Source organism: Apostichopus japonicus, chromosome 16 (genome assembly GCF_037975245.1).
Source record: "Apostichopus japonicus isolate 1M-3 chromosome 16, ASM3797524v1, whole genome shotgun sequence".
NCBI classification, from domain to species: Eukaryota; Metazoa; Echinodermata; class Holothuroidea; order Aspidochirotida; family Stichopodidae; genus Apostichopus; species Apostichopus japonicus.
The window spans coordinates 34,244,490-34,254,969 of record NC_092576.1 but is presented as its reverse complement, the minus strand read 5'-3'; the positions used below and the strand labels follow the sequence as shown (position 1 = coordinate 34,254,969).

Below are 10,480 nucleotides of genomic sequence, written 5' to 3'. Positions count from 1 at the left end.
ATATCGGAGGTTGTTCGAATTAATAAGAAATCCATACAAAGATTAAGAGGTAGCATGCGACTAAACTGCAGCACTATTCTCTGATGACTGCTGACTTGTGCCGCTTTGGAGACAACCAGAGTGTCCATGGGGAAATGACTGCAAATAGGAAGCCACATTTGCTAAGGTTTCTAGCTAATATTTTCTTTTGAGAGGAGCTCAATTTTGCGAATGAAAATAAATTAATATTAATAGCTAAGTATTAGATTCATTTTTCCGGTTAAGTATTCTACAATTCGTTTTTACGATAATATCTCCCTTTATACATTGCTCTAAATATTATACTGACTTCTAATTTATAGTTTCCTTCGTGAGAATGGTTCAATAGGAGTCTTATACAAGTTACAATTCCTTAATGTTATAAATCATCGCAAATATCTTGTCTGCGATAGATAGCACGAAATTCATGTTGTTTTACTATTGATAATTGCAAACCAAATAATACTGACAAATACCGCCAAATATTTATAAATTAAAAGCTTGCAATTTCAAATGAATATCATATTGTTGTATTAGAACATACACACTGGAGACCATTGAAAAATTCATGTAAATGTTATTGCTAGCAGGAGTAAAGTAACTCTACGTATTTAGCTTAAATTATATAAATCATATAATAAACAATTGTCTTGGAAATTCTCATTGCATGAATTTTAACCATTTAAAATTAATAGATTCGATCCATGCGAAATCTTATATTGGCGCGTATCCAGAAGGGGGCGTTGGGGGCGCGCCCTGCGGGTAAGAAAAAAAGGAGAGTAAAATAAGAGTTATAAAAAAGGGAAAAAGAGGGGGTGAAGAGGAGGAGGGAGAGGAAGGAAGGGAATTGAAAAAGAGAAAAGGAAAGAGAAGAAGATAAACGCCAAGACACCGGGAAGAGAAAGAGTAACAGTGACATAAATACAGCGCAGAACCCTATTATATACACAGTTTAGCCAGTGACGAATTTCGGATTTCGGAGGGGTTTGCGCCTTACCCTACCCTTTACACCGACAACTCCACTTTTGACATTTCCATTTTCATATCTCACTAATGAATATATGTATATTATTATATATGGTCTATAATAACGCGCGTGTGTGTGGACGCCTTAAACAATTGTAATATTGTGATATGAAAGCAAATGTGGCTGGTCTCGAACTCGACCGAGTCGTTAAGTAACATTACGCATTCCGAAATAAGACCAGGATCAATATGCGAACTGCACTAGACATATTTCATTCGATGCACCCAACTCGCCATCCAGAGATAAAATGCTATACACTCAGACCTGAATGCTAATTGTTACCCAAACCTAGTTTCAGGGCTTGTACAATGGATCTAAACATAAATTCCGCATGCGATTGGAGAATTGAGCACATCTCATTTGAATATCATGGAGTGTATCCAAGGACGTATCATGGGGGAGGGGGGGGGCTGCACCCATCACTTCTTGAGATTGGTCTATCTGCATGAAATCGCGCGCCCCACAACCCTACGCCCCATCCTTCTAATCGCTTCCCGATGATTTACGAAACTGAATTAATTACCTTCGCCCGTAGTACCAAGACCTTGACAAAATCCGTCAACACACCACTTCATCGATAATAAGTGATCGGGTTGTATATTAGTGACGTCGTGCACTGACCTACATGGAGTGTGAACACTCACGATTTTGCAATTTACCAAGACCAGGCTCCGAAAAATCCGAAGAAATCCCAAAGACACTGTAGTGTGTGGATATCTAGTAATATCGATAGCGATATCTAGGGGTGAAAATCCCAAGATTTTCCCTAAGCTGAAGGCAGATAGAGAATTTAAGCCTTCAGTGTGTAATGAACTTGAAACTGTGCGTCTTTTGAAATGAAAGTGTGGCATTGCACAATAAACAGATAAAAGTTATTTATTTCAGTCTCATTTCAAATATTCGAATTTGTAAAGCAAACAGCAGATATCACATTATATCAGTGAGCATGAATATGGCGTTGCAGCATGAGCAGCCTCTAAACTGTATTTGTGTATAGTTTTCGGTTTCGGAAATATTAGTTTTTTTTTCATGTCCTCCAACGAAGTTTTATAGTAGCCGTTAAAAGAGGTTTTAATATTTGTAGACCAATAAATTAACTGTGTCGGAATTTTCAAAAAATTCCCTGACCAACATTCCTTAACACACTTCCCTCTACTCGTGCAATTTTGACGGGTCTGTTAGGGGTTGAAGTAGGTTTTTTTCTTTATTGGTTGTCTGTGGATAAAATTCTGGCGTATTTATTTACAAGAAATGTGAAGTTTCGAATTCTGAACAAATAATGGGTTAAAAACCTTGGGAAGTGGGGCTGACGGGTATTGTATTATTATACAAAAGCAATGATCCACATGAGATTCGATGCGTTGGGGTCGAGTATGATGTGTGACTGGTGACAATCTTCAAAAGGGTTATGGATGGAGGGGGGAACTGTTGGGAAATACTTGTTTCTGAAGAACAAATATAGATCTGGTTGGACATTTTCAAGCCCGAGAAGTGCCATTTCCGGTGATCTGGGGGGTTATCAAAACCCCAAAATTGTTCTTGTGCGCTGCGGGCCAACCGATGGTGACGTTCCGCTTAGAATAGTATGGGTATGTTTTGAAGAATTTATTTACGAGAAATGTAAAGTTTCAAATTCTGAACAAATATTGAGTTAAAACCTTGAAAAGTGGGACTGACGGGTATCGTGGGCCGCGACGTAGAATCACAAAAAAGTCAATGATCCACAGGTGATGCGATGAGGTCGAGCAAGATGTGTGACTGGTGACTAACTCCAGAAAGGTAATGGATGGGTAAATATGGGTAAAATTTTGGGAAATACTTGGTTCTCAGGCAAAGTGTAGATCTTGTTGAACATTTTGAAGCCCCGGAAGTGCTATTTCCGGTGATCTGGGGGTTATCACAAAAAAAAAAATCTTATACGCTGCGCGCCAACTAACGTTGGCGCTCCGCTTAGAATAGTAATTCCCCTCCTTGACACGCCCCTGTTATATATTATTATGGCTGGGATTATCTGTTTCATATAGCTTCAACGCTGATGAATAGGAATATAAAACCAAATATTCCATACACAGCGACAACAAAGTTAGAATCAGCAGATTGAAAATATATGGTGAGACATGTTAATTCGATTTCTGAATTGTTCTAAAAGATATCAAGGGCGTAATGTTATTAATTTGTCTGAATTTCGATCTTAAAATGAAATTATAGAATGCAATTAACAGTCAGTTAACAACATTTAATAGTCCTTTATATTTTTATTTGTTTTCTTGGTCCTTTTTCTGCAGAGAAAATGGTAACTGAAATCTTCCAAAATGTGCAAAATAAATAATAATAATCATAAATTAAATTTATATAACGCTTAATATAGCGCTTTAAAAAGTAGGAAAGAGACAGTGGAAACCAAGTACAAAAATAGAAGCTAGGAATCAAACATAAATGTTATAAGTTGTCTCTTAAAACATTACAGGGGTGGGAGAGTCACGAACGTGAAATGGGAGTTTGATCCAAAGAGAAGGTGAAGCGACAGAGAATGAACGATCGCCATAACGCGTGAGTGCAGGTACGTAGACCAGGATTTAATTACAAATGCGCATGATAGGAAGAGCGAAGCGTAACTGTAGTTGACCGACGCAAAAGGGAAAGAAAGTCAGTGATATATTGAGTAGCAAGCCCGTTGATAACTTTGTAGGTGAGCGTAGATCTCAAACTGGGTGTGCTGAGAGATGGGAAGCCAGTGCAATGAACGTAGTACAGGAGTGATGTGATCAACTTTTCAGTGAGTGAGACTAGGCGCGCAGCAGCGTTCTGAATTCTCTGAAGGGGAGCTATATGCAAATTGACAATAACTGTTGCAGTAATCCAGAAAGAAGGAAACAAAAGCTTGAACCAGTCATTCAGTTGAGCCTTCACCTAGATACCTCCTGAATTTACCAATTTTGTATATACCATACGCAGCTAAACGACAACTATTCTGAATATAGTTTTGCAAACGAGTTTATCGTCAAGCAATACACCAAGATCACGTGCATTTTCGGAAGGCACTGTATTTGTGCCTACAGTGAGGTCAGATAGGTTACTCGAATTTCTAAAATGGAAAGGGAGGGAACTTGGTTGACTTCGGCCTTTGAATCGTTAATGAGTGAACTGATGTAAGTACACCATTGCTTGATGTCAGCGATACAATTGTAGATACTGGTTAGACATGCATTATGATCATTTTGTTTTATGATCATGTAAAGTTGCGTATTGTCAGCATACATACGGGTTGAACACCCTTATGTGAATCGATAAGATTAATTAAAGGACGAGTATACAAATAAATCCAAATGGTCCAAGGACAGACCCTTGTGGAGCCCTCAATGTATTGATGTAAGCATTAGAAAGAGAATCATTTACGTTTGCTTTCGGTCTTTAATATAGGACTCAAGCAAATTTATAGAAATACCGTAGCTACGCTGCAATATTTAAAGACGATTTGATAGTCAATCGTGTCGAAAGCTGACGAGAAGTCAAGCAAGACGACGACAGCCTCAAGACCTTTATCAATAGCAAAAAGCATATTGTTGTATATTTTGATGGAAGCAGTCTCAGTAGAGGGGAAACTACGATATGCGGATTGCATCATAGAGAATAGCCCACAGTCGTGTAAATAAATTTGCAACCGTGCAGTTGCAATTTTCTCTTAAAGGTCAAGTGACACGTAACAGATTTCCTTCAAACTTACACAAATTGAAAAGCTACATATCAAAACCCTATATTCCAAATTTGGAGTTCCGCAATTGTTTCTTTGCTGTTTTAATTACGTTAATAACCAAGCTAATTCCGTAAGATAATGACGTCACGGGGGGAACCGCCAATGTTACCAAAGCTAGATATGCCTAATATGCTAACCGAGATCAAAGCCGTAAACAATACGTCATGAACAGTAAACAAAATATCAGATGAGAATGGGTGCACAACAGTACAATAAAGTTTCGTGTTCGTCAAACACTGTATACAGCGATAGCTTAGTACCAGTGCACACAGCCAGCCTAGCTGCCTAAGTACAGATTGGCTTGGACCTTCGAGCGAATCTTGCGAATCTATGTGTGCAGTGCGCTCTTCACCAGTTAAAGTTTCGATTCCTATCGCCTATCCGCGCAACTTGGACTTGGAACACCAACAGCTCGCCGTCTACAAGACAATGCCGTTCCTTCTCTATTTGGAGAAAGTATCTTCAAATCTCGAGGAGATATAGAAACAAGTAGACCAGTAGTTGCGAAGCTGGATCGGAAAAGAGTAAGTGTATTTTCTGGCCTAGGTCTACTACAACAAGGACGAACTTGGTATTATTACTAACTTACAGTATGCTAATTCTTATAATTTCGTTCAGTTAGTTAGGCCCTAAATTAGGTACGGCGACGATAAAGTTAGGCGTAGGCTAGGGCTATATTAACTTTTATCTGTGGTACATCATGAAAAATCCAGAATAACAAGCATAAGATGTTTACATGTCATTTTGCCCAATATTATAATGTGATCCCACCTATCTATATACTCAGAGTCATAGCTCATATGTTTCACAGTAAATGACATCCTTATATTTTGCCATTTTTGTTGGTAGGGCTGCAATTTTTGTTACAAGAGAAAACGCTTGTGACAGGTACTTTCAAACATATCAAACTGCTTTCTTAAATGAACTTTCATAACTTCCTTGTTATTTTCTTTCCCAATTTTCAATACTTAGATTAATCTAGAAGCTGTTCCCCAACCAACTGCAGTGAAAATAAAGGCAGGATTCTGCAGAATGTACATCTCCATCTAAAGGTAGCATGATCTTATAGACATGTGCTTGATATTACCGAAAAAACAGTTGGGAAATGGGGGAGGGGAGGGTGGTGACAGGCGTTAAAGATTTAAGTAGTCAGTTTTGAACGGGATACAAGGAATCTGCACCAGTAAAAAATCGACGCATTTATATGGGGGGGCAAGCTACCAGACAAAAAGGAGGCAGCAGTATTTCGGCCGAAAGGTCCCCATAAATAGGCTTTAATAGAGTGATGGATGGGGAGGGGGGGGTGGGGGAGAAAATGTGGTACAGAAGTGTAAGCTAGGGTAATACAAGGAAGAATGGAAAACTTTCATACATCTATAGAGTATTCTATAGCAGAAGTGAGTACAGGGGCCAAAATTTTAGAAACAGTACTCGTTGAAAGCAAAAAAGCAATTAAAACTGCACATCGGGCAGGCTGACTAGGGGATAATATACATTGTATTTTATCCATCATATCCGCCTGCCTGACGAGAGTGGTTGAGGAGGCTATACCTGATGGCTTCACAGGAAAATATAAAGGCTACATCTATAGTTACTGAGAGAAGGGAGATTACATTGTAGTTATACTATATGAAACCAAGCTGTAGTCATTTGCAATGCTCATGGTGTGAGTGGCCTATATTTTTGCAGCCACATAAAGCAGGACGATATGCTCTCCTCCAGAAAAGATATGTGAACCATCTAGGCAGCTGACCCCTGTCCAAGAGCAGCCTACTGTATGTGTGTGGTATAATAAGCGTTTATTCTAATTTTCAGTGAATGTAACACATGTATGTAGAAGTCCAGTGTTCACTGGTCCCCTACCACCATTGAAGTTGTTGACTGGACCAACAGAGACAAGAACACCATCAAAGCAACCAGGGCCATCTCACAGTGGCGATGATGGTCCGTCTGCTACTGTGGCTCCACATCGGGATACACCGAAAAACCGCCAGGTAGTCCGGACTACTCTCCGTCAGTTAATTCATCTGTACATGACAAAGATGACGCTTCAAGGTAATTTCAAGATTGATAGTAGATTAGTCTGGAAAATCAATTGATGCCATAACTTTCTGGAAAGAGGATCATTATTAATTTTGACACCAACACTGTGGGGTAGTCTGGAATATGTGGTGAGGCCATCAGTCTTTACTTCAATTAGCATATACATACTGTATCTGGTAGAGTTGTCACAGCTGTATGTGAACAAGAAATAAAGGCACAAAGAAGTAGTTGGATTTAACAGAGTATATTATATCTTCACTTGGCTGGATATCTGCTACTGAATACAAATGGTGAAAGTTGCATCTTATACACTCTTTTACCATGGATTACAAGGGGATGAGACAGGATGTTACTCTGTCCACGTGTTTACTTTACTACATAAACAGTGGTTAAGCTACTGAGAAAATGACCACACATCCTGCTGAAGATTACATAATCCATAATATTAGGTGCACAAACAGGTGTAGGGTTTTTGCTGTAATCAGTAAAAAATATATTGGAATTGTTCAGGCACAAGTTGTCAGGTAAAACCTGACCCATGTATCCACACCAATTGAGGTGTACTCAGCTGTCGCCTTAGTTGGGCATCCAAAGACTTAACTAACAACTGTGCCATGCCTACTGACCGAAATGGAGTGATTGGAATGCCTCTATCTAAATGGTATGTTTTTAAGAACTATTATTATATTATTCTTCATATCTTTACTATTCTACAGATTATGTATGGGAACTTCTTGACTGCTTGCAACAACTTCTGCAGAAGTGGAACTCTGGGAGAGGAGTGTCCTGTTCCTGTCAGAAAAGAGCCCCTACCACTTGCAAGCTCCTATGTTCATCCGAACAATGAGGATGCCATAGAACAACACCGAAGCAGATTTCAAAAGCTTTGCTGAAGTACTGTAGTTGATGTCCTCCCAATTTCTAATTTTGTTTCATTGTAGTGGGGAGCAATCGACTCTGTGAATCGTCTGTTCACATGATGTTTTGGCACAGCTGCAGAGCAGTGTTAATTAACAGGTCGCTACCAGCCTTTAGGGAAGTTGCTAAAGTTTTACATTAAAGTTTTACTTACATCTGGTTTCCATTGTAACTAACTAAATGATAACATTATATTTAAAAAAAAGTTCCAATGACAAGTATTCCTCTCTAGAGAGCTTAGACTTCAAAAATATAAATTTCATGCTGACTTACTATTTGTATGCAACTTTGGTGTTTCAAACATGTTGTCATTTTTTGTTTTTCTCGAAAAGAGTTGACAGAAATTTGCTGTTTGTTCCCCGCATGGGATAAAATGTGATTTTTTTCATCCCATTTATGATCAAGTAATCTTGATATTCCATGGATTAATGAACAATTTCAGATTGATTCTCATTACACTTTTATTAAAATGAAAGCCTAAACTCTCCAGATCCCATTGACATAGTGGTTTAGGGTACTTTATTCAAACTATTCTTCTATTTTAACCTAGTATATTTGAGATTCCAATCATCCAGATTTTGTTGGCAGGCTACTAGAAGTGACAGCTTTGCTTACAAGAGAGAATACATACAAAAAATTAACTTGAGTTTTTATTATTTAGTACTGTTATGTACTTTCCAAACTTGAAAATGTAAAATTTCATCCAAGATTGTAGTTAATACCATGAACCAGAAAAATGTAAGCTGGAATTCCAAAATGTTCACCATTCAGCCACAAAACAGACAGGACTGAACCCTGTTTCTATAAAACTTTGCAGAAATGATACTATGACTTGGCATAAACAGTCCACATTCTCACAGTCTTGATAATTTAAATCCTTCATACTGTTCAGATGGTAAAGCTTCTCTAATCCTCCTTACTGCATAGGATGGGAGACAACACAAATCTCCTTCCCTAAAAACTGCTAGCTCATCCGTGCAAGTTGTCTGTATGCTGTGTGTCTGTATTTCCTGTAAAATAATCATATGAAAACCAGCTATAAAAGATGAAGACACACAAAAGCTTGGTAGCCATCTGGGGACGTCAATTTTAAAATAAATTTCTATATGATTTCCAGAATTTGCTTGGCCCCTAAATCTGCCTCCCCTAAAGTAAGCCTAGCTATGCCATTTATACAAACTGATCATTGTATCTCGGGGACTAAAATTTGTAAATGGATCGTGCACAAGCATGGTGGACATTTTTTGTGTGGCATTTGGTTCCATGGCTGTGTTAATGACTACTATGTCAGTCAGCATGATAAGGGTTAACCTCAAGGGCATTACACCACTTTTTGGACAAAATGGCCTAATCAGAAGCAGGTTTTGAACATGGTGCACAAATTTTCTTGATCAAATCTATATCTTAATGTTATTCCTTTCACAATGAAACAAAACTATGAATACACTCTCTGTATTGTTACATCTTTCAACAGCAGGTCAGAGCAATGAATAAAGGTATACAACAAAAATTATGTAGTCTATACTTACTCTTGGATCCTGTTTTCCTGTGCACGTCCACCATACTGTTTGACGGTACATGTAGTAGGCTGTCTGAAGGAACAATGGGTTCAGGCACATAGCTTCAAAACCTGGATGTAAGGTTATGCATGCAGCACCTTCTTCATCCATCACAGTCCTTACTTATCTATTTCGCTGCAGCATCTACACTCCCTTGCTGTAGGCATCACATCACATTGGCCACAATGACACCTGTAAACAATACAAACCAGTTCAAATAATAAAGAGCCAATTCGATGACTTCATACCGACCTCAATTATTGGGGCATACTGTACTAACATGTCAAAATAGAAAAGGGGCACCTCTGAAGGGCAATCTACCGTTGAAGCTCCTTACAAGTAACATCACTAATAAGGAGGGGGTAGCCTCTTCTTAGAAGTCTTGCCTCTGTTGGGAGAATGCTGCAAAGGAAAATAAAACAGGCCGATGTTGCCTCGTTTCCAACTCTTTCCCACTTCTGAATCCATTCCCTAGATTGAGAAAATCTGGTTATGTAATTAGCTCAAGCGGAAATGACAAAAAGCTGGTGTGAGGTGCCACCTTTTCCATGCCCCACCCTTTCCCTGATTTGTGGTAACTTCACTAATTTGCCACTACAACTGCTAGGAAATTAATAATAGGCCACCTCTGAATTTGTTGTGCACTCTTCCAATTGGCTCCTTCAATCTACTAACCAAATGAAATATGTCTCTGTGACATGTTCCGGGGCATGTGCTACCACAACTTTTAAGGAAAGTAGTAACTTCCTTAACTTAACTTAACTCGACCGCACTTTCATGTTAATTTTGCTGCCCCATCAAATTGGCTAGCTAAGAGTATGAGCAAAGTTAGGAAACATTTATCGGTTCTAGGCCTTACTAGTGACACAACTATCCTATATACAGTATAGTACGCTAGGCGTAACGTTACCGTTGTATTCCGTCAAGACGATCAATTTCGACATCGCTGTCCGATCTCGCTTCCTCTTTGCTGGTCTCCGGTTCGAACATGTAGGGAAAAACTTCCCCACGATCGTCCACCATGTCCTCCATTTCCCTTACTTCTTCGCCGTTGCTATCTAAATACTGTGTGTCAATGCCACCGGCAGCCATTTCGCGATATGTATAAGCTTGGTGTGCTGTGTATATATGCGTACTACAGTGCGTGTATAGAAACTGTAT

General features: G+C 38.9%; 1 long non-coding RNA gene across 2 annotated transcripts; it reads left to right on the top strand.

Moving 5' to 3' along the window:
• The first annotated feature begins 5,149 nt into the window (after positions 1–5,149).
• On the top strand, positions 5,150–7,952 carry LOC139982799 (uncharacterized). Of its 2 annotated transcripts, none has more exons than XR_011798358.1 (3): positions 5,150–5,323; positions 5,772–5,851; positions 7,559–7,952. It is a non-coding gene; the product is annotated as an uncharacterized lncRNA (long non-coding RNA). The 2 variants fall into 2 exon arrangements; XR_011798357.1 differs by lacking the exon at positions 7,559–7,952 and adding an exon at positions 6,615–6,705.
• The last annotated feature ends 2,528 nt before the right edge of the window (positions 7,953–10,480 follow it).